The sequence below is a fragment of the Ursus arctos genome, unplaced genomic scaffold, assembly GCF_023065955.2.
Source record: "Ursus arctos isolate Adak ecotype North America unplaced genomic scaffold, UrsArc2.0 scaffold_50, whole genome shotgun sequence".
Classification (NCBI taxonomy): Eukaryota; Metazoa; Chordata; class Mammalia; order Carnivora; family Ursidae; genus Ursus; species Ursus arctos.
The window spans coordinates 659,116-683,949 of NW_026623068.1; the positions used below are offsets into that span (position 1 = coordinate 659,116).

Sequence of the window (24,834 nt, forward strand, 5' to 3'; positions counted from 1 at the left end):
TTAAGGTTTTATTTATTTATTTGAGAGAGAGAGAGAATAACTGAGAGAACACAAACAGGGGAAGTAGCAGAGGGAGAGGGAGAAGCAGACTTCCCACTGAGCAGGGACCCTGATGGGGGGCTCGATCTCAGGACCCTGAGATCATGACCTGAGCCCAAGGTAGCCGCTTAACTGACTGAGCCACCCATGCACCCCTGTGTTTAACATTTCAACCAAATGGAGGTGTACCTGGGTGGCTCCGTCAATTCAGTGGCTACCTTGGGTTTAGGCTCACATCATGATCTCAGGGTCCTGGGATTGAGCCCCGTGTCGGACTCTGTGCTCAGCAGGGAGTCTGCTTCAGGATTCTCCCTCCCTTTGCCCATCCCCCTGCTCACTCTCTAAAATAAATAAATATTTTTTAAAAAGTAATACATAGAGGGAGGGAGGCAAGATGATGGAACAGCAGGGGACCTCAATTCATCTGGTCCCTGTAATTTAGCTAGATAACTATTACGTCTTTCCGGACACGTATGAATTCAATCTGAGATGTACAGAAAGAATTGCTGGAATTCTACAAAGAGAAATGTGACCACTTTTTGCAAAGTAGAAGGTGCGGAGAAATGAATCTGTGGGGACATATGGGAAGATCATCTGCGGGGAGAGGGAGCCTGTGTGAGCCGTCCACAGGAAAGTGACATAACCCCAGAGTGCAAAATCAGACCTTTAGAAATCTGCTCCAAGTGAGAGACGTCCCTGCCTGAAAGGTGCTCAGGTGGCGAGGTGGGGCAGAATCCCAGGTGGGGCAGTGTGGTCTCAGGATCCCTAGGGTCACAGGAAAAACAGGGGTACCTGAGCCAGCAGAGTTCCCAGGCACTGGAGCCGGGAAATCTGTTAGGGTCAGGGAGCAGAGGAGGGGGATTGCCATAAACCTCAAACCGCAGCTTGGTCAGGCAACAGCTATCATGTGGGGGCCCTGCAAAGGACAGAAAAGCCGCGACCCTCCGCCTTCTCCTGGGAGGATCAGTGCAGGCATGCACTGCAGGAGACTGCAGAGTTTGGTATACACAAAAGTGAAGACCCCTTATCCCTGAGGGTTTACTGAAGAGAGGGAACCATGATCTTTCAGCACAGGGACTGGAGATCAGGGCATGACCACTTTTGTTTTCATCCTCTAAAGAGGCCCAGAAAGCCTTCAGGGAACAAAAGCCATACAGACCAACTAGAGGCAGTTTACACTGAGCCTGGCCCCCTGGAAATGGAGGGTACAACTCCCCCCAGGCAAAGACACCTGAGAATCAGCACAGTGGGCCCCTCCCCCAGAAAACCATGTGGAAAAACAGGTGAACACCAAGTTTAGAAGCAAGCACTAGGGGAAAACAGTAAATAAAATTCAAAGGTTTTCTCGTGATTTGTTGATCTTTCAGTTTAAAATTTTCCTTTTCTTTTTTCCTTTTCAACTAGTTTCGTATATTATCAACTCTTTGCTTTTAAGTCTTTTTTTAACTTTCATTTTTTTACATTTACATTAGATATATTCTTCCTTTTTGGCTTCTTTTCACTTTATTCAATTTTATGTTTCTGTATATGTATATATACATACACACACACATTGGTGATTTTACATTATTGGGATTTAGTGTCTTTTAACAAACAGACTAAAATATACCCAAGACCAAGTGGATCACCTGTTTTGAACACCTGGGAGATTATATTCTCTCTTCTCCCCTACCCTTTTTTTTTTTCTTTTTTGGTTTCTGACCTCTTTGGATTTGTCTAGTGTGGATTTTGCTTGGGTCGTGGTTAATATTTTTGATTTTGCTCTCCTGTTCATCCATTCTTCTGTGAGCAAAATAACTAGAAGGAGGAATTCACAACAAAAGAAAGAACCAGAGGCAATACTCTCTGCCACAGATCTAATTGATATGGATATAAGTAAAATATCAGAGCTGGAATTCCGGATAACTATTATAAAGTTACTAGCTGGGCTTGAAAAAAGCATAAAAGAGACTAGAGAATCTTAGTGCAGAAATAAAATCTAATCGGGCTGAAATTTAAAATGCTTTAACTGAGATGCAGTCTAAATTGGATGCTCTAACACCTAGGGTAAGTGAGGCAGAAGAGAGAGTAAGTGACATAGAAGACAAGTTGATGGAAAGGAAGGAAGCCGAGGGAAAGAGAGAAAAACAATTAATGGACCATGAAGGGAGGCTTCAAGAAATCAGCAATACCATAATGCAAAACGATTACTGGGGTCCCCGAGAACAAAGAAAGAGAGAGAGGGGAGACAGAAGGTATATTTGAGCAAATCATAGCTGAGCATTTCCCTATCCCAGGATGGATACAGGCATACAAGTCCAAGATATAGAGAGGACCCCCCTCAAAATCAATAAAAAGAGATCAACACTCCAACATACAAGAGCGAAGCTTGCGGATTTCAGACATAAAGAGAAAATCCTAAAAGCATCTCGAGACAAGAGGTTCCTAACCTAAAAGGGTAGCAACACTAGGCTGGCAGCAGACCTATCCACAGAGCCCTGGGAAGCCAGAAAGGGCTGGCATGATATATTCAGGGTACTAAATGAGAAAAACATACAGCCAAGAATACTTTATCCAGCAAGGCTGTCATTCAGAATGGAAGGAGGAATAAAGGGCTTCCTGGACAAACAGAAACTGAAAGAACACATGACCACTAAACCAGCCCTGCAAGAAATATTAAAAGGGATCCTCTAAGCGAAGACTGAGCCCAAAAGTAATGTAAACCAGAAAGAAACAGAAACGATCTACAGAAACTGGGACTCTACAGGTACTACAAAGGCACTAAATTCATATCTCTCAATAGTTACTCTGAATGTAAATGGGCTAAATGCTCCAATCAAAAGACACAGGGTATCAGATTGGATAAAAAAGCAAGACCCATTCATATGCTATCTACAAGAGACTCCGACACCTCCAGATTGAAAGTGAGGAGGGTACAGATCCATTTATGATGCTAATGGACTTCAAAAGAAAGCTGGGGTACCAATCCTCACATCAGACAAATTAGATTTTAAACCAAAGACTATAGTAAGGCAGGAAGAGGGATGTTATATCATACTTAAAGGGTCCACCCAATAAGAAGATCTAACAATTATAAATATTTATGCTCCTAACATGGGAGCAGCCAATTATATAAGTCAATTGAAAACCAAATTAAAGAAACACATTGATGATAATACAATAATCATAGGGGACTTCAACACCCCACTCACAGCAATGGACAGATCATCTAAGCAGATGATCAACAAGGAAACAAGGGCTCTGAATGACACGCTGTACCAGATGGACTTCATGGATATATACAGAGCATTCCATCCTAAAGCAAAAGAACACACATTCTTCTCCAGTGCACATGGAACATTCTCGAAAACAGATCACACTGGGTCACAAATCAGGTCCCAACCAATACCAAAAGACTGGGATTATTCCCTGCATATTTTCAGACCACAATGCTTTGAAACTGGAACTCAAGCACAAGAGGAAATTTAGAAGGAACACCAACACTCAGAAGCTAAAGAGCATCCTACTAAAGAATGAATGGGTCAACCAGGAAATTAAAGAAGAATTTTAAAAAATTCGAGGCAACTGGGTGACTCAGTCGTTAACTGTCTGCCTTCGGCTCAGGGCATGATTCCAGGGTCCTGGGATCAAGCCCCACATTGGGCTCCCTGCTTCTCTGAGAGCCTGCTTCTTCCTCTCCCACTCCCCCTGCGTGTGTTCCCTCTCTCGCTGGCTGTCTCTCTCTCTGTCAAATAAATAAATAAAATCTTAAAAAAAAAAAAAGAATTAAAAAAATTCTTACCGAATGCAAATGAAAACGCAGCTACTCAAAACCTTTGAGATACAGCAAAAGCAGTCCTAAGAGGAAAGTACATAGCAATACAAGCCTTTCTCAAAAAAAAATTAGAAAAGTATCAAATACACAAGCTAACCTTACACCTAAAGAAGCTAGAGAAAGGACAGCAAATAAAGCCTAGACCAAGCAGGAGAACGGACATTATAAAAAGCAGAGCAGAAATCAATGAAATCGAAACCAGAAGAACAGTAGAACAGATCAATGAACCTAGAGCTGGTTCTTTGAAATTATTAATAAGACTGATGAACCTCTAGCCAGACTTATCCAAAAGAAAGGGGAAAGGACCCAAAATAATAATATCATGAATGAAAGAGGAGAGATCACAACCAACACCAAGGAAATACAAACAATCTTAAGAACATATTATGAGCAGCTATATGACAACAAATGAGGCAATCTGGAAGAAACGGATGCGTTCCTGGAAACTTACAAACTACCAAAACTAAATCAGGAAGAAACAGAAAATCTGAACAGACCCATAACCAGCAAGGCAATAGAAGCAGTGATAGAAATCTCCCAACACACAAGAGTCCAGGGCCAGATGGTTTCCCAAGGGAATTCTACCAAACATTTAAAGAAAAACTCATACCTATTCTTCTGAGGCTGTTTCAAAAAATAGAAATGGAAGGGAAACTTCCAAACTTGTTCTATAAGGCCAGCATTACCTTGATCCCAAAACCAGACAAAGACCCCATGGGTTTAAAAATTCTCACCAACATACTATCCCGTAGGATACAACAGTACGTTAAAAGAAGTATTCACCATGACCAAGTGGGATTTATTCCTGTGCTGCAAGGGTGGCTCAACATTCGCAAATCAAATCAACATGATACATCACATTAATAAAAGAAAGGACAAGATGCATACGGTCCTCTCAACTGATGCAGAAAAAGCACTGGACGAAATGCATCATCCTTTCTTGATTAAAATTCTCCACAGTGTTGGGGTAGAGGGAACATACCTCAGTAACATAAAAGACATCTACGAAAAGCCCACAGCGAGTATCACTCTCCATGGGGAAAAACTGAGAGCTTTTCCCCTAAGGTCAGGAACACGACAGGGATGCCCACTCTCACCACAGCTGTTCAAATAGAAGTCCTAGCCTCAGCAATCAGACAACAAAAAGAAATAAAAGGCCTCCAAATGGGCAAAGAAGTCAAACAATCACTCTTTGCAGATGACACAATACTTTATGTGGAAAACCCAAACGACTCCACCCCAAAATAGCTAGAACTCATACAAGAATTCAGCAACACGGCAGGATATAAAATCACCGCACAGAAATCAGTTGCATTTCTATACACTGACAATGAGACAGAAGAAAGAGAAATGAAGGAATCGATCCCATTTACAATTGCACCAAAACCCATAAGATACCTAAGAATATACCTAACCAGAGAGGTCAAGGATCTGTACTCCAAAATCTACAGAACACTTATGAAAGAAATTGAGGAAGACACAAAGAAACGGAAAAATGTTCCATGCTCATGGATTGGAAGAATATTGTTAAAATGTCTATGCTACACAGAGTAATCTATACATTCAATGCAATCCCTATGAAAAAACCATCAACTTTTTCACAAAGCTGTAACAAATAATCCTAAGATTTGTATGGAACCAGAAAAGACCCCAAAGAGCCAAAGGAATGTTGAAAAAGAAAACCAAAGCTGGGGGCATCACAATGTCAGACTTCAAGCTCCATTACAAAGCTGTAACCATCAAGACAGCATGGTACTGGCACAAAAACAGACACATGGATCAATGGAACAGAACAGAGAACCCAGACATGGACCCTCAACTCTATGGTCAACTGATCCTCGACAAAGCAGGAAAGAAATCCAATGGAAAAAGGAGAGCCTCTTCAATAAATGGTGCTGGGAAAATTGGACAGCTACATGAAAAAGAATGAAACTTGACCACTCTCTCACACCATACACAAAGATAAACTCAAAATGGATGAAAGACCTTAATGTGAGACAGGAATCCCACAAAATCCTAGAGAACATAGGCAGCAAGCTCTTCCACCTCAGCCGCAGCAACTTCTTGCTAGACACAGCTCCAAAGGCAAGGCAAGCAAAAGCAAAAATGAACTATTGGGACTTCATCAAGATAAAAAGCTTCCACACAGCAAAGGAATCAGTCAACAAAACTAAAAGGCAACCCACAGAACGGGAAAAGATATTTGCAAATGTCTTATCAGATAAAGGGCTAGTATCCAAGATCTATAAAGAACTTATCAAACTCAAAACTCAAAAAATGATCCAGAAACGGGCAGAAGACATGTACAGATATTTCTCCAAAGAAGACACACAAATGACCAACAGACACATGAAAACCTGCTCCATATCATTTGGCATCAGGGAAATACAAATCAAAACCACAATGAGATAAAACTTCATACCAGTAAGAATGGCTAAAATTCACAAGACAGGAAACAAATGTTGGCAAGGATGAGGATAAAGGTGAACACTTTTACACTGTTGGTGGGAAGGCAAACTGGTGCAGCCACTCTGGAAAACAGTATGGAGGTTCCTCAAGAAGTTAAAGATAGAGCTACCTTGGGATGCCTGGGTGGCTCAGTCAGTTGAGCATCTGCCTTTGGCTCGGGTCACGATCCCAGACTCCTGGGATCACGTCCCGCGTCGGGCTCCTTGCTCAGCGGGAAGCCACCTTCTCCCTCTGCCTCCCATTCCCCCTGCTTGTGCTCTCTCTCTCTGACAAATAAATAAAATCTTAAAAAAAAAAAAAGAGCTACCCTACAACCCAGCAATTGTACTACTAGGTATTTACCCCAAAGATACAAATGTAGTGACCCGAAGGGGCACGTGCACCCCAATGTTCACATCAGCAATGTCCACAACAGCCAAACTGTGGAAAGAGCCAAGATGGCCATCGATAGATGAATGGAAAAAGATGTGGTATTACCATCTATACCACATCTATACCATGTGGAATATTACCCAGCCAACAGAAAGGATGAAAATTTACCATTTACATCCACGTGGATAGAACTGGAGGGTATTATGCTGAGCGAAGTACACTAACCAGTCAGTAAGACAAAGTCAATTATCATATGGTTTCACTCATATGTGGAATATAAGAAACAGGCCAGAGGACCTAGGGGAAGGGAGGGAAAACAGACTGGGAAGTCATCAGAGATGGAGAAAAACCATAGGAGACTCTTAACTCTAGCAAACAAACTGAGGGTTGCCGGAGGGGAGGTGGGTGTGGGGGTGACATAATTCGGTGATGGGCATTAAGGAGGGCACGTGATATGATGAGCACTGGGTGTTACACAAAACTGACAAACTACTGAACACTACATCTGAATCTATGGATGTACTGTAAGTTGGCTAATTGAATTTACATTTTAAAAAAAGTAATAAATAAACCAAATGGAGTTGGTTTTCTGTTATTTACACCCTGAAACATCCTAAATGATATCCTGAGCGCATCAGCTCATTTCCACTTGCTTGAGGAGTAAGCTGAAAGGGGTAGGGTGTGGGTGTGGGTGTGTGTGTGTGTATGATGTCACCCAGCTGGGTTCTGAGCTCCCAGAAGCAGATAGATATTCTATTTTCTCTTTATATCCACTGACAAGGCTTACTGCTCTCTTGACTACAGTCGGTGCAAATCCTGTACAAACATGTCCCCCCCCAGTCTCCCACGTCCATGTTCCCACATCCACAGACACCCATAAGGAAGCACATACCTTCGGCTACTCAAGGCAGCAACTCAACACAGAAACACACAAAGTACGCACTAAGGGACACAATTACCTGCAAGCCCAGATTGTCAAGGAAAGCTGACCTATAGAGTTTTACAAGGGTGAACAGGCTCAGTTGTCTAAAATGGTGCTTTTCAAACAATGAATTGTGACCCATCCATGTCATAAAATCAATGTAATAGTTTGCAAATCACCGTCTTAGAAAATACAGTCAACTAGAGTAAACTAGAAAAAATCAGTATGGACTACATACTGTAAGAGTTAAAGACTGTTTCAGGAAGCTTTGGTCGAAGTATGTGTTCTGGGTATAAGTGTCATGAAAAATCTGTTCTCCAAACAAACAAAACAAAACAAACTCTTCAAGAAAGAAAGCAAACTGATGGTTGCCAGAGGTAAAGGGGGGGGGGCGAAATTGGTGAAGGGGATTAAGAGTTACAATCTTCCACTTATATAAATAACTCACAAAGATGAAAAGTACAATGTCTGGAATATGGTCAAATAAAATTGTAACAATGCCCTACTGTGTGACATATAGTGACTATACTTAATCGTGGTGAGCGCTGTGTAATGTATACAGACTTGTCAAATCACTATGCTGCACACCTGAAACTGATATAACATTGTATAGATGGATTACTTCAATAATTAAAACAGAGACAATTGCTCTCTGTTGGTGCTTTGAGGAGCACTGTCCTCAAAGGCATCATCTAGTGCCATCTAGTGGTAAAAGCCACATCTGCAGTTGAAGCAAGAACCACAGACCAGTGATGAGAACAGTCCTCAAACATGGATGTCTGGTTGGAAGGAACATTCCAAATGACTGGCCAACCCTGACATCCGGTGCCAGAACCCTTCAACAACACCAAGCCACTCCCTGAGCACGCCCCACAAAGAAGGCACTCGCTCCACCACTCAGAGGCTCTACCTGCTGAAAAGCTGACCAAGCTGCCTTCCTCTAGGAGCTCCTCCCTGTACTTCCTACTGCCCTCTCCTGGATGACAAGGAGCAGCTGCTGCATTCGCCCTCAGTTTAACACTATGGATCCAGTTCAAGCAATACCTGTCCAGTGTCTGCTAAGTGCCAGGCATTGGGGATACCGTGGGGAGCCCGGGAAGAGCAGACACAAAGAGACATAAGAGCTTATGCCAGATGAAGGACAACAGCATGGGGGATGGAAGGACCTGCACTAGAGAAGGTAAAAGGGAGGCCTCCCTGAAAAGGGAAGGCCACGTGGAGCCCCACAGAATCGGAGAGAGCTGTGCAAAAGGCATTCCAGACAGGACACACAACAGATAGAAATGCTCTGGGGCAGGAAGCGCCTTGGAATGTTCCAGTAGCAGAAGGCAGGCAGGGAGGCTGAAGAACAGCAGAGAAACAGGAGAAACATCAGAGATTTCTGGGGTGCATGGGTGTGTATGTGTATGTGTGTGTTTTAACTTCTCTTTGTTTTAGAATGTTTCTACACTAACCATATGCCGTATTTCATTCTAAGACACCATCAATTGTAAGACAGAAAAAAGAAGAAACACTGCCAGTTAGTCAGTGTTTTTCTTATTGCTTAGAATTCTAATTTTGTGTTTATGAAAAAGCCCTTTTAGACTTATTTGAACAGAATGAAAGGAAAAAGATGAGTGACATGGGTTGGTTAGGTCTTCCCTTTCAGGATATCTGGGAGTTTCCACACAGCATTGACCTTCGTGCAGCCAAGCACACTGGCGAGGCTGCGCTTCTGAAGAGATCGCCATCATCGGCTCTGAGATTTCTTTCCAAGCTCCTGACCCTCCAGGTGTAGGCTGTGTTACTGAGTCTTTCTTGGTCTGATCAGAAGGTATCGATGGATGGTTCTCGAACAGCAATTAGAATTTGTGCCCCTTCTTCAAATGGCCCCTAGATGGTACGTGGACTGAAGCAGCCAGGGGCTGTGAGTGCAGCGGTCCAACCACTCCACGAGGAAGACTGAGCACGTCCATGTGCACACGTAATGACAACTCTAACACGATGCTCCAGTGACTGCAGGACACACCAGGAAGAAATCAGGGGTGCCTGGGTGGCACAGTCTGTTGGGCAGCCGACCCCTGGTTGTGGCTCAGATTGTGATCTCAGACTCTTGAGATTGAGGCCCATGTCTGGCTCTGCAATGGGCGTGGAGCCTGCTTGGGATCTTTCTCTCTCCCCTGCCCTCCCCACCACTGCTCACACGTGTTCTCTCTCTCTCTCTCTCTCTCAAAAAGTTAAATAAATAAATAGATATTGAAATAAAATGCCAAGAATGAAAAATATCAGATTTAGAAAGACCTTTTAACAGTGTTCATTCAATCCACGATTGTCCTGAAATTTTCATGACATTCACCATGCACCTGCTCCATTTAATATTCCTTTATTTTACATTTTTTAAATATTTTATTTATTTATTTGAGAGACTGAGAACAAGCAAGAACGACAGCACAAGCAGGGGGAGTGGCAGAGGGAGAGGAAAAGGGAGAAGCGTGCGGGGAACCCGACATGCAGCTCAATCCCAGGACCCCGAGATCATGACCCAAGCCAAAGGCAGATGCTCAACCCACTGAGCCACACAGGGGCCCCTCAACAGTCCTTTAGATCAACTCACTTCTTTTAGCACCCAGGTGTGACGTGCTACCTAATATTTTCTTCTAACACACCCTGTAATCAATACCTTTGAAAATGTAACACATCTACCGGGGTGCCACCTAAAGTCACCTCACATTCCTCCCGTGGGAAACGCGGATCTGGTCCAGCCACCTGTTCATTCAAGAAGCACTGACTGACTTTGCCCTATCGGCAGGAGTGTCACCTGCAACACTGGGAACTTGCCAGGAGAGGTGTGACATGCCCTCCAGCGGGCAGTTCTTCGTCTGAGGGAATGGGAAGGGGCCCTCCCCGCTCTCCCAGCCAGTGAGGGTCGAGGCTGGGGCTGCTTCATTTCACTTCTAATCAACAGTGCTGAGTGCTGACTCCAGTGCCAGGCATTACTCCGCATGCTGGACAAACAGGAACACGTACAACCCTCGGAAGCAGCCTATGTGGAAGGCACCGCTTTACAGACAGAGGTCAAGGCTGTTTCCTCAAGCTGTGCAACCTTGCAGGAAACTTCATTCTATTGCTTTTCAAACCTACTTACCCACTTGGACTTCCATCCCTCCCCCAACACTTCAGTTGCGCAAACGGTGTCTGTGTGGATGTGTGTATTTATACGCAGGGTACGTACATATATACGTACCTACGATGTATATTTATGCAATTGCAAAAATCAATCCGATACTCTTCGCATCGGTTTTCAAGTTTGGAATGTTAACTGCAGGCTGCATACTGGCCTGTAAGATATTGCTCTACCTCTCATTTTTATCGTTGTTCTTTTGCATGGACTAGTCTCAGTGTTTGGTTTCTATTTCTTGTTGGTTTCGTTCTTGGTTATAAATGGAAGGCAGGAAGCAAAGTCTTAAGGGCAATAAACTTTGTACCTACACAGACTTTGAGTCTGTTTTCCTTCTTGTGAGCGCCGTTGCTTTCCTCAGCGGATCCGCAAGGCCTAAAGTGTTAATCACCTAAGGAAAATACAAAACAAAAACAAAGAGTTTTGTCAGAGTTTATCACTGACTCAATCTCTTCATAATTAATTGGCCTGTTTAAAACATCCGGTGGAAAAAAGACAGTCTCTTCAATAAATGGTGCTGGGAAAATTGGACAGCTACATGCAAAAGAATGAAACTTGACCACTCTCTCACACCATACACAAAGATAAACTCCAAATGGATGAAAGACCTCGATGTGAGACAGGAATCCATCAAAATCCTAGAGGAGAACATAGGCAGCAACCTCTACGACATCGGCCAAAGCAACCTTTTTCATGACACACCTCGGAAGACAAGAGAAACAAAAGATAAAATGAACTTGTGGGGCTTCATCAAGATAAAAAGCTTCTGCACAGCCAAGGAAACAGTCAAAAAAACTAAGAGGCAGCCCACGGAATGGGAGAATATATTTGCAAATGGCGCTACAGATAAAAGACTGGTATCCAAGATCTACAAAGAACTTCTCAAACTCAATACGCGAGAAACAAATAAACAAATCACAAAATGGGCAGAAGATATGAACAGACACTTTTCCAATGATGACATACAAATGGCTAACAGACACATGAAAAAATGTTCAAAATCATTAGCCATCAGGGAAATTCAAATCAAAACCACACTAAGATACCACCTTATGCCAGTTAGAATAGCAAAAATTGACAAGGCAAGAAACAACAATTGCTGGAGAGGATGTGGAGAAAGGGGATCCCTCCTACATTGCTGGTGGGAATGCAAGTTGGTACAGCCACTCTGGAAAACAGTGTGGAGGTCCCTTAGAAAGTTAAAAATTGAGCTACCCTATGACCCAGCCATTGCACTACTGGGTATTTACCACAAAGATACAGAAGTAGTGAAGAGAAGGGCCATATGCACCCCAATGTTCACAGCAACATTGTCCACAATAGCTAAATCATGGAAGGAACCGAGATGTCCTTCAACAGATGACTGGATTAAGAAGTTGTGGTCCATATATACAATGGAATATTACTCAGCTATCAGAAAGAACGAGTTCTCAACATTTGCTGCAACATGGACGGCACTGGAGGAGATAATGCTAAGTGAAATAAGTCAAGCAGAGAAAGACAATTATCATGATTTCTCTCATCTATGGAATAGAAGAACTAGGAAGATCGGTAGGGGAAGAAAGGGATAAAAAAAGAGGGGTAATCAGAAGGGGGAATCAAGCATGAGAGACTATGGACTATGAGAAACAAACTGAGGGCTTCAGAGGGGAGGGGGTGGGGGAATGGGATAGACTGGTGATGGGTAGTAAGGAGGGCACGTATAGCATGGTGCACTGGGTGTTATACGCAACTAATGAATCATCGAACTTTACATCAGAAATCAGGGATGTACTGTATGGTGACTAACATAACATAATAAAAAAAATTAAGAAAAAAAACAAAACGGGCGCCTGGATGGCTCAGTCAATTGAGTGTCCGACTCTTGATTTCAGCTCAGGTCATGATCTCAGTGTTCAGGCTCCAAGCTCAGTGCAGACTCTGCTTGTCCCTCTCCCTCTCTCCTTCCCGCCCACTCTGTCTTTCTGTCTCTCTGTCTCTCTCAAATAAATAAATAAATAAAATATTGAAAAGAAAAAACAACGCTGTGCCTCAATTAACTAAGACTCATAGGCTAACGTTTCCTCCCAATGGAAGCTACTGGGATTGCCTTCTGGCTTCATCTAACAGCCAATTACTTCACAAGGATTAACAGGATATAAAATCTACTCTCTCTGTTGTAAGGAGTCCCTGAATAGTGGGCAAGACGTTAATGGAAAATGAACCAACATTCACAAGAGGGTGAAATAAGGAGAAGTCAATCAGAAAGTTCCGCGGTACAATGTCTCATACCTGACTTAAACAAACAAACAATAAAAAAAAAAAACAGTTAATACAGAATAGAATAATAGGATACCATGGAACTGAATAATGCTAACATACTTCTGGAAAAAATAAAACACTTAAGAACATGTATTCTGAATATTTTCTCCCAGCCTGTCTTGCCTGCTCATGTTCTTAGTGTATCTATTTTTCCTTTGTAATTAGTGCTTTTTATGTTCTGTATACAAAACATTTGCCTACCCCAAGGTCATCAAGATACTCTCCCATGTTTTCATACAAAAGTTTTATGGTTCTAGCTTTTCTGTTTTTCAAGATTTATTTGATAGAGAGAGTGTGCACAGGGGAAGGGCCAAAAGTAAAGAATCTCAAGCAGACTCCTCACTGAGCGTGGAGGCTGACACAGGGCTTGATTCGACACGGGGCTTGATCTCATGACCCTGAGATCATGACCTGAGCCAAAATCAAGAGTTGGACTCAAGTGACTGAGCCACCCAGGCGCCCCCTGGTTCAGCTTTTATATTTAGGTTTAGGATCCACTCCAAATTAATGTGTGTGTGTCAGAACAAGGTACGGGTCAAGCTCCATTTTCTTTCCACCTGAATATCCAGTTCAAACAGAATAATTCATTAAAAAGACTTCCTTTCCCTCACTGAACTGACTTGACACTCTGGGCAAAAATCAATCAACAGTACTTGTGTTTGGCCTATTTTTGGACTCTCTATTCTGTTCATTGATCTATCTTTATGCCGAAGACTTTGATTACTGTGGCTTTGCTATAAGTCTTAAAATTCAGCAGGAATAAGCATTCTTCAACTGTGTTCTTTTGAAGACTATTTTGGCTATTCCAGACCCTTTGCCTTTCCATATACATTTTAGAATCAATCTGGTCATTTCTTCTAAAAAAGATGGCTACAAGTTTGACTGGGATTGCATTGTTTGCATGAATCAAGTGGTGGAGAACAGAAATCCTGATGACAGCAAATCTTCCGATGCATAAACAAAGCATATCTCCCATTTATTTCAGTCTTCTTGAATTCTTCCCAACAATGTTTTATTTTTTCTGTGTAAAGGTGTTTCATGTCTTTCTTGAGACTTATTCCTAGCCAGTTTGGTTTTCTGCTGTTGTTTTCGTTTTCTAAGTAGGTTCCACACCCAGCATGGAGACCAATGCAGGCCTTGAACTCACAACCCTGAGTTCAAGACCTGAGCTGAGATCAAAAGTCACATGATTCATCGACTGAGCCACCCAGTCACCCCAAAAACTTTACATTTTTTTTTAAAGATTTTATTTATTTATTCGACAGAGACAGAGACAGCTAGCGAGAGAGGGAACACAAGCAGGGGGAGTGGGAGAGGAAGAAGCAGGCTCATAGCGGAGGAGCCTGATGTGGGGCTCGATCCCAGACGCCGGGATCACGCCCCGAGCCGAAGGCAGACGCTTAACCGCTGTGCCACCCAGGCACCCCCACTTTACATTTTTTGATGCTACTGTAAATATTTTAAATTTTCATTTTCTTATACATGTATATTTACAATACATCTACGTGACAAAGAATTCCTATTCAGAATATATCATAAATTCCAATAAGTCAAAACCAAAAACAACAGGAACAGCAAAAATGGGCAAAAGACTTGAACTGACAGTTCACAAAAGATGTACGAATGCCCAATAAACACACAAAAAGGTGCCTAAGATCATTTGTCACCAGGGAAATGTAATGTGAAACCATAATGAGATGCTATCTCACCCTCACTGACAGCACAGAATGTCAACGAGGATGCTGAGCAACTGGGGTGTTACTATATTGCTGGTGGGAAGTGTAAACTGATAAACCACTCTGGAAATTAGTCTAGCAGTTCAATATATCCCCACCCTGTGACTAAGCAATCCCATGAAGCAATTTTGAGAGAAATCTAAGACTTCTATAAGAATGTTTATTATAGCCTATTCATAATGACCAAATTATTGGAAACAACAAAATGTCTAATCATCAGTTGAACAGATGAACAAATTGTGGTATAGGCACACTACATACAAAGGAACAAACTATTTTACACTGACAAAGACTCTCTCCTTGACCAAACTCTAGCCAGATTCCTCTGAACCCCCTTCTCGACAAGGCCTCAACCTTGGCTTATCATATGCAGACTGGGCCAAACACTAACATAGTTTCTAACAGCTCAAGACCCCAGCCCTAGGACAACGCCAGTCCCCCTTAGTCCATGACTGAGAAAACTCAAGGCATCTACTGTTTGCTCAGCCAACACTGAAAAGTCTGGCTCCTGTCTCCCAGTGAGTAAATGCAGGTGGTTTCACATGGAACAACGCCTTTCTCACTTTTTGTAATCTTTTACTTCTCTGACTTTATTCATACCTGGCCTTACTCCCTCATTCTCTCTTTAAAATGCCCTCTGTACAAACTGAGTTTGAGTTGAATTCATGCTGGACTCTTTTCCTGATTGCAGGAGTTATTGCTGATTAAAATCTGTCCTCACCACTTAAACTAGGATCTGGCTTTGTTTATCTTTGATAAGTGAACACAACATGGATAAATCTCAAAGAACACACTGAGTGGAAGAAGACAAAAGAATACATACCATTCAATTCCATTTACACGACCTACAAGATAAGGCAAATCTAATCTACCACAGATTCTGAAATCAGAAAATGACCAGTGGAGGTAAAGAGCCTAACTAGAAAGAGATACAAAGGAAACTTCTGGAGTTTCATATACAGTTCATATTTGGTTTTGGTGGTGGGGCACAGATATACAGTTGACACTTGAACAACACAGGGGTTAAGGGTGCTGACACCTGTGCAGTCAGAAATTTTCATTTAACTTTCAACTCCCCCAAAACTTCACTACTAATTGCCTACTGTTGACCAGAAGCCTTACTGATAACATAAACAGTCCATTCACATATATTTTGTATGTTAGATGTATTATATATTGTATTCCTTCAACAAACTACACTAAAGAAAATATTGTGAAAACCATAAAGAAAATATGTTTACAGTACTGTACTATATTTATCAAAAAATCTGCATATAAGTGGACCCATGCAATTCAAACCCATGTTGTTCAAGAGTCAACTGTATACATTTCTTAAAATGCTCATCAAACTGTATAATAAGACCTGAGCATTTCATTTTACAAATTATCTCCTTTTCTCCCCTGCCCTCCCACCTCCATTTGCTTTCTTCCCTTTCACCTCTGTCTCTTAAGAATACTTGAGGTAATTTTTTTCTTTTTCTTTTCTCTCTTTTTTTTTAATAGGCTACACACCCAGCATGGAGACCAACGTGGGGCTTGAACTCAAACCCTGAGATTAAGCCATTCAATCCGACTGAACCACCCAGGCACCCCGACCTAGGGAAATTATAAAGGAAAAAAAAAAAAAGAGCCAAGAGAGATGTAGCTGACCCTCCAAATTCCCCTTTCAATATCCACCTACCCCTTCTTCCTTACTAAGAGGACCCCAATTTTGTTCAAGGTATCAATCTGCCCTGTGAGAAATTCTCCCCTCTCACACGTTCCTGCACCTAGAGGTAGGGCCACATGCTTAGTTCTGGCCAATGACATGTATGTTGAAGTCTACACCACAGGCTTCCTGAAAAGCTATTGCTTTCACAGACTTACACACATACCTTTGGTCAGTGTCCCTTTCTTTTCTTCCTTCCTGCAGTATAGCTGCTCAAATGAACTAAGAAAAGGGTGTTATTCCCTAGTACAAACCTATTCTTATTCTGAGAAGCAAGCTGTGGGAGCTCTCAATCAATTCACAACTAAGTAACTTTGCAAGTCAAAATGTTCATGCATCAAAATGAAAAAAACAAATTCCAACTGGAAGTGAAGAAGACAGACACATGGCTGTGTTAAAATATATATAACAATTTAGTATCTAAGTGATGTTTCAAATCCATGGGGGATATAGACCATCACTAGATGTTGTAGGGACCAAAACTGCTACCTTATAACATACAGAATAATAAAAATAGATGAATGGTCTAAGCAGTAGGAGCCCAAACCATAAAAGTGCTAAAAGAAAATGTAGTGATTGAAAATGGTCTTTTAAAGCATTATCCAAAGCCACAAGCCATAAAGTTAGACTGTGAGATTTGGCACCATAAAGATTCAGAATGAAATGTATCATGAAATGTATGGTACAAGCTAAACTGAAAGGCAACAGTTTGAGAGAAAATACTGCAACAAATACAGAGGCAAAGGACTACTATCCTACATATAAAAAGTTCTTACAAATCAATAATAAAAATATAAATACCCAAACAAAAAGACAACAACCCAGTAGGAAAATGATAAGGAGAGAAGGCTCATGTGAAAAAAGTATCACTGACAGTGACCAACTAAAAATGCTCAGTCTTACTACTGATTATAAAAATATAAATTTAAGGGGCACTTGGGTGGCTCAATCGGTTAAGCATCTGACTCTTGATTTTGACTCAGGTCATGATCTCGGGATTGTGGGATCCAGCCCCAGTCAGGTTCTGTGCTCAGTGTGGAATCTGCTTGAGATTGTCTCTCTCCCTCTCCCTCTGGCTCTTCCTGTGTTCACTCGTGAAGAAGTAACTCTTTAAAATATATATTTGTATATGTATAAATATATATTTATATATATAAATTTAAACACATATACAAAATAAATATGTATATATAATATATATTTAGATTTAAATATAAAACAGAAACATATATATATATATATATATATATATATAAATTTAAAACAGGCATTATCTTCCCCCCCACCCCCGCATGTTGACAAAAAATTTAAGAGACTGAGAAATACTCTGTGATTAGCATCTTATTTACCATAGGTCAAAACAGAAACTGACATAATCACTCTTGAGGATCATTTTGCAGAAGCTCTTACCCTGAAATCCATCTCACTGGAAAACTCAAACACACATGCAAAAATATGTTCATCACAGCCCGATCTTAATAGCAAAATCATAGCCACCCAAATGACAAACAGAAGAATCATCACGTAAAGTACAACCACACTGTGGAATACAATTCGGCCATTAAAAAACACAAAAAACACTGTATGCACAGTATATTCAAATTAGGCTGAGTGGGAGAAATGTATTTACTTTTGTCATTTAAAAAGTTAATCCTTAAGGAGGGCCAGGTTGGCTCAGTCAGGAGAGCATGTGACTCTTGACAGGATTGTGATTTCCAGGGGCGCCTGGGTGGCTCAGTCCTTAAGCGTCTGCCTTCGGCTCAGGGCCTGATCCCTCCCTTGTGGGATCGAGCCCCACATCAGGCTCTTCCTCTGGAAGCCTGCTTCTTCCTCTCCCACTCCCCCTGCTTGTGTTCCCGCTCTCACTGGCTATCTGTCAAATAAATAAATAAAATCTTTAAAAAAAAATTGTGATTTCCAGCCCCATGCTGTGTGTAGAGATTACTTAAACATTAAATCTTAAAAAAAAACTTAACCATTAAAAGAAAAAAAATTAGTATTCTAGATCTCAGACCACTGTTTTTCACAAATATTTGCCAAAATTTGATTTGTTCCTTATGGGAAAAATGGGGTGAGGGGACAAAAAACCCAGAAAATCCATGATTTATTTGACTTTCCCGATGAGCACGTTTGGCTGCCAATTTGTCCTCACCAGAATATTTTCATTCTAAACTGACATGTCTTCTCTGGGGAGGGAAAGCACCAATCCCCACCATCAGAATATTTCAGATCAAAAGTTCAGCCCTGCTCTCTGGGCAGAGCCAGGAAGATACCATCAGTGAGCTGGAAAGGCCTAGCTAAGCCTTCCAGAAAATGCTACCTCTCCCAAGAGGTGATCCTCTGACCCACTTGCACCTCAAGAGTGACTTTTTTTGATGCAGTTGAAATCAGGTTAACTTCTGGAATTCTCACAATAGAATCTCAGTCTTCCAGCCCCTGGCCTGCTTTCTAAAACACACAGACCACTCAAAACCAGGGAAACAGAACATGGCAATTTTGAGTCCTCATCAGGAAATAGAACCTTGAGCATCTACATTCAGTTCCTCGTCACTCTGCTGGCTGAGGAATACTTCCTAGGGGTCTACAAGGCACGTGGCCCTGAGACACACACGGTCCCTCTTGGCACCATGATTCTCACGGGGGAGACAAACATTAAACAAGATGTCTCCATTGCGATGGGGCTGACTGCCACGAAGAAGATACATAGAGAACAGATAATGGGCTGGACCTTGTCTGCAGGTGTCAGGGGCCGCCGGAGGGAGCCGCATCCAACATGAGCCAGAAGGCTGGGGACCTTCTTTCACTCATCGGCCTCACCCACATCCAATCTGTCAGCACATCCCATCAGCTTTTTCTTCAACATGTACCCAGAACCTGGTCTGTGTTCATCACTTCCACCCCTACCATCCTGATCCAAGCCGGCAGCATCATGTCTTGGAATATTCCAGTAGCCTACTAATTGATCTCCCTGCTTCCACCCTCACTGTTCTCAACAGAGAAGCTGAAGTGATCCCATAAAACCCAAGTCAGGTCACCTCACTCTTCACTTCAAAATCCCCCAGTGGCCACCACCCCAGGTCCCTAAGACCCCATCTGCTATCTCCTCCTTCTCCCTCACTCTGGCCTCGTCGTTCCTGGAACGAGTCAGCCCAGCTCTCTCCACGGAGGCCTTCCTACTCCCCCTTCTCTGCCTGGGACACTGTTCCCACAGACATGCACAGGGCTCACTCCCTCACCTCCTGCAAGGCTTTCCCCAACGCTGTCCTCAGGGTGCTTCTCCGGCCATCCCAGCTCAGATGATAAAGCCTTCCAGCCCTCCTACAGCATCCAGCACCCCTGACACGCCGGACTGCTTGCCTCTGTGTTCCCTGGCGCTTCTCTCTCTGGAAGAAAGGCTCGCTAACAGCTCCACCATGGTCTGTCTGGGTCACATCTGGAACCACATGAGAACCGAGCCTCCGGCAACTGAGCAGGCATTCAGTAAAGAATGTGGAGTGACTGCATTCATCTAAGGGAAGATGAGAGCTCATGAGGCAAGGGGGGTGGGGGTAAAAGCATCTTGGGCAGCGGGAGCAGCCGAGCCGCCCCAAGGCCGGCGGGCACACTGGAAGGACTGACCAGATCGGGTAGGGCAGGGAAGGCGAGGGGGAAGCAAGACGGGAGAAGGAGGACGGAGCAGCCTTGCAGACACAGAAGGAACATCTGGGTCTATCTCAAACAGCAACAAGAAGCCAGGAAACTAGGCAGTGACATGATCGAATGGGCCTTCCACAAACCTCTGGCTTCAGGGGGAGACAGGGATTTGGGGGAGGCAGGAGCACCTGGAAGCTCAGCGAGCAGACTAGCAGCATGGCTCAGACCACAAACGACTGTAACTTGGACTGAGAGGGAAGAAGCAGAGGTGGAGAAAAGGACGTAGATTCCAGAAATATTTTTTTTAAAGATTTTATTTTACTTTATTTATTTGACAGAGAGACAGACAGCCAGTGAAGAGAGGGAACACAAGCAGGGGAGTGGGAGAGGAAGAAGAAGGCTCCCAGCAGAGCAGGGAGCCCGATGTGGGGCTCGATCCCAGGACTCTGGGATCACACCCTGAGCCGAAGGCAGACGCTTAACGACTGCACCACCCAGGCGCCCCAAAATTCCAGAAATATTTTAGCAGATAAAGTCACAGGTCTGGGTGAATGATCGCATAAGGGGGTGAGGAAGTCAAAGCAGAGTTCCAAGATGACTCCTCCCTTTTGCACGTGGGAGCTGAAGGACACAGTGGCCCCATTCACGGAGTTGGGGAGTAGCAGTGGCAATGAGGAAAATACAGGAAGGGGATCTCAAGCACACTTTTGGAAAGAATGGGTTTGAGATAATTATGAGACATTGGAATGCAGATTTCCAGTTGGCAGCGGGAGACCCAGGGTTCCGTGAGAAGATCATGAAAAGCAAAGTGAGTCATGCCACACAGTGCAGATTCTCACCTTGCGGCTCATGGGGAATCAAAAGGTTTCCAGGAACACGTAACAGAAGATCTGGGATTCCAAAAGAATCACCCTGGCCAGAGCAGGAGCACGTGGATGGGACAGGGAGCTGGACGTGAAGGACTTGTTGCAACAGAGCAGGTAGGAGAAGGGCCCTGAGCCAGAAAAGGAAAGGGGAACAGACTTTCCCTTGACTTTCCCTTGGTCACCAATGCATCTCCCACAAGGCTGCTGGGGATCCGTCTAAAGCAAACGCAGAGCATGTCAGCTCCCCCACTTGAAACCCTTCTACCTCCCGCATTTCGTTATCTGACAACTTCTCCAGAATTCTTGTTGCTACTCACTCCTCGACCCAGTGTCTTGTGCCCCTGACACAGCCCTGTGCTTCAATGTCCAGGCTAGTTTCTTCTACCTGGCAAACACCTATTTGCCTTTTGAAGACTTCCCTCCTCTACTGTGAAGGAAGGAAAAGCAGCGGTGACATCGAGGAGGTCGCCTGGCACCTTGAGCCAGGCTGCACTGCTGGTAGAAGCGGGCCTGGGGCTCACAGGGAGGCCATGTGGTTCTCCTGTTGGACACAAACCATCTCGCAGAATAGCAGCACAACGTGACATAGCCAAGGTGATGAAGGGAGACAAAAAAGGACCACTTCCTCTTGTCCAAACAGACAAAAACCAGGTTGTCATGCCAGGTAGAAAATACCAATCATTCCTCTCTCCCAGCTGATACCAGCAAGTGCCTTCCTTCTGAACGACACCAGTTGTCACACTACTCATACCTCCTTCTAGAAAAGACTGATGGAGCTACCCAATCCCAGAACTGTCTCACCTCCAGTCGGCACGCAGTCTAGAGCACAGCTTTGTGTGCTTCTTTGAAGCACACCTGCTTCTTTGAACACTCCCCAAAACATCCACCCAAAGTCCAAATCCTGTAAGTTCTTTCTTACACCCTCTTTCTTATTCACCAGCCCCACAGTTCCCCATGATGTGGGTTTTGCCTCAGGATGAGTAACGAACCCACTGTGTTTAAGGACAGGTGTGCTTCCAGTGGCCTTTCTGGAGGATGCTGACCACTGTCACAGTAGGAAAGGATGGTTCCCTTTTTTAGAGGGACTCCTAGGTGTCCTGGGAGGCCAACTGGCTTTCTTAACGTTATTTTTTAAGGGTTTTATGACTGTAACCTAGGGCGGCAGGCACCAGCCTGACCCACAGCTAGGACATAACTAGGACTCCATAACTGCAACCAAATAATATTCAGAACAGAGGGAAATCAAGAGGTGCCTAGGTGGCCCAGTCGGTTCAGTGTCCAACTTCTGATTTCGGCTCAGGTCATCATCTGAAAGTCCTGAGATTGAGCCCCAAGTTGGGTTCCACACTCAGTGGGGATTCTGCTCAAGATCTTCCCCCCCCCTTCCATCCTCTTCTGCCCCCGCCCATGCACGCTCTCTCTCTAAAATAAATGAATAAATAAAATCTGTAAAATAAATAAATAGTGGAGGGAAATCAGAAGTAGTAATAATAATTTATGGAAGGCTTCACTCTGTGCCGGATCCTGTACTAACTGCCTTGGACCTATTTCTCATTTCATCCTTACATCCCAAAGGTGGGTTACCATTCTAATCCCCATTCCAAAGAATGGACTGAGGCAGAAAGTGATTTCCCCAGGTAATGCAAGGAATCCCTACGTTATTAATAACATGACTTTCTGACAAGGCTTAAGGGTTTAACACACTACAGTGAAGATGCAGATCACAAAACTTGAAGGACAGAGCCCTGGAAAATGTCCTCAAACATTAATTTATGTAATCTCCCAATCATGTTGCATGTTGTTCCGATGAAGGAAAGCCCAGTGCAAAAAAAAAAAAAACCTTGAAGGATTGCATCCCGATGGCACACATGCCTGGTCTTTAGAGCCTGAGGCCTATCCCAGAAGATTCTGACTCAGTCAGTCTAGAGGAGGACCTAAGCATTTGTGTTTTCTTTAAAAAGCCCCACAGGCTCTGCTGATCTGCCCTCTGGGCTGGGTACAACTGCCTAGAGTCTCTGCAATTCCAAACCCAAACTTCCCTTACAATGTTGAGATGTCTGCAGACACAGGGGGGCACTGGAATCTAAGAGAAGAACAGAGAAATTATCAAAACTATCCCATGGAGAGTCAAGAAAAGGCAAGCTCTAGTTATACTACTTCTCTGTCCTTATTCTGTGTCTGAATTACTCTACGGTCAATTTACTTTTTTTTAAGTAAGCAACTTTGCAAAAACAGTTACCAACAAATATTAAATAATCAATAGTACCAATAAATTTTAAATAAACCTAATTGTAACATCGTACTGAAAAGTATTCTCTCTCTCTGATCACATCGATGGCACTTCAGATTCTCTTAGCAAATAACAGTCAATATGAGAAAAATTATTTCTAATTCAACAGTGTGACACACGTGGTCAACAGCACCTGAATGCTGGAGAAGAAATGAAGTTGGGTGGAAGCCATTAGCCTTCACAAATGTCACCACACACTGCCTCCAAGTCTTCAATACTTAGATATGTATTCATCTATTTCTTGAATCAACCACCACTAACACCTACTACATGCCAGACATGGCTCTAAGTGTTTTATTAATGTTAACTATCATTTAATCTTCACAGTCATGTGTGAAGAGGGATTATCATCATCCCCATTTCTCAAATCAGGAAACTGAGATGCAGAGTGGTTTAGTAACACAGCTCATAAGTGGCAGAGCTAGGATCAGCTTGGCTCTGGACTCCATGTTTCAATCACTACGCTTAGTGTCCAAGAACCTACAAAAAGTGCAAGTCTTAACCCCAAACATTGGCTTTCCCCAACCTACAGTCCCTACATGGCCCCAGCTTCAAGGACATTCTCTCAATTCCTTTAACAGTTCACACTCCTCTCCTATTCTAAGGGAACACTCCCCCCCCCCACATCCCTGTTTATTCTTAGCCTTCTGTTCTCAGCTTATATGATATCGCCTAAATTACAACCTCTAATGCACACTGTATTTCTCAGCACTCAAAGCAAAGCGGTAATTATGTATATCATGGGTAATTATTTGCTTCCTGTCTTTTCCAGCCAGGTGGTAACTACATCATGCACCATGCCAGTCCTATTTATCATGTGTTCCCCGTCACTGAATACCCACCACCCACCCAAAAGAAAGGGTCAACCACAAAGTACACTCTCAACAATTTCTGTTGAGTGAACCAATGAATGAAGTACACTCCAGCCTCGTGCTTTCCGACTTCTCACACATATCTGTGCTCACAACGCTGCCCCACTAGACCCCTAAGAATGTAGACTCTTGCGGCAAACATGCAAGAGCTCTGAAAAGTACTGGCTCTGCACACCAATATTACGTGCTCCTAGGCAGACCATGCCCCCCCTACACACACACACACACACACACACACACACACACACACACACCCCTTGACTGGCCCGACCTCAGGTGCAGTGGGGATCCTGACAACCCCCAATGGAAAGTAACCTATTCAAGAGGGAGAACCTGAACTCCTCCTCCCCCATCAACACCGCACTTATTTGCTTCTCCTCGGTCTTGCAGACAGACTTTAGCCCCAAGAAGGCCAAGCCCCCGTCTGCCTGGTTCAGCGCCGGAGTCCCACTCACGCCATCCCCAGGCCCGGCGCACAGCACAGGTGAGGTAATTATCACCTCTACGAATGAAGCCCCGCTCTGGGCACTTCACACGTGTGAAACCCGGGGCGCACGACTTGACGGCTACCTTCTAGTGCACAAGCGTGTTCCTGAGACACAGGCCCGCCTCCCCCCCCACAAACCCCAGTCCCCCGGGGACGCCCCCGGGGACC

The 24,834-nt window shown here is 43.5% G+C and overlaps 1 protein-coding gene across 4 annotated transcripts in view; it reads right to left on the reverse strand.

Annotated features, from left to right (window-relative positions):
• The window catches only part of LOC125283385 (thyroid receptor-interacting protein 11-like), a 50,198-nt gene that overhangs the window by 19,982 nt on the left and 5,382 nt on the right, over positions 1-24,834 (reverse strand). For 2 of the 4 annotated variants that reach the window (XR_008957671.1, XM_048224440.2), the window contains exon 2: positions 11,085-11,164. The exons of the other annotated variants lie outside the window; for them this stretch is intronic. The gene's annotated coding sequence lies outside the window, so the exon portion shown is untranslated. The remainder of the gene's footprint in view (positions 1-11,084; positions 11,165-24,834) is intronic. 4 annotated transcript variants of the gene reach the window in all.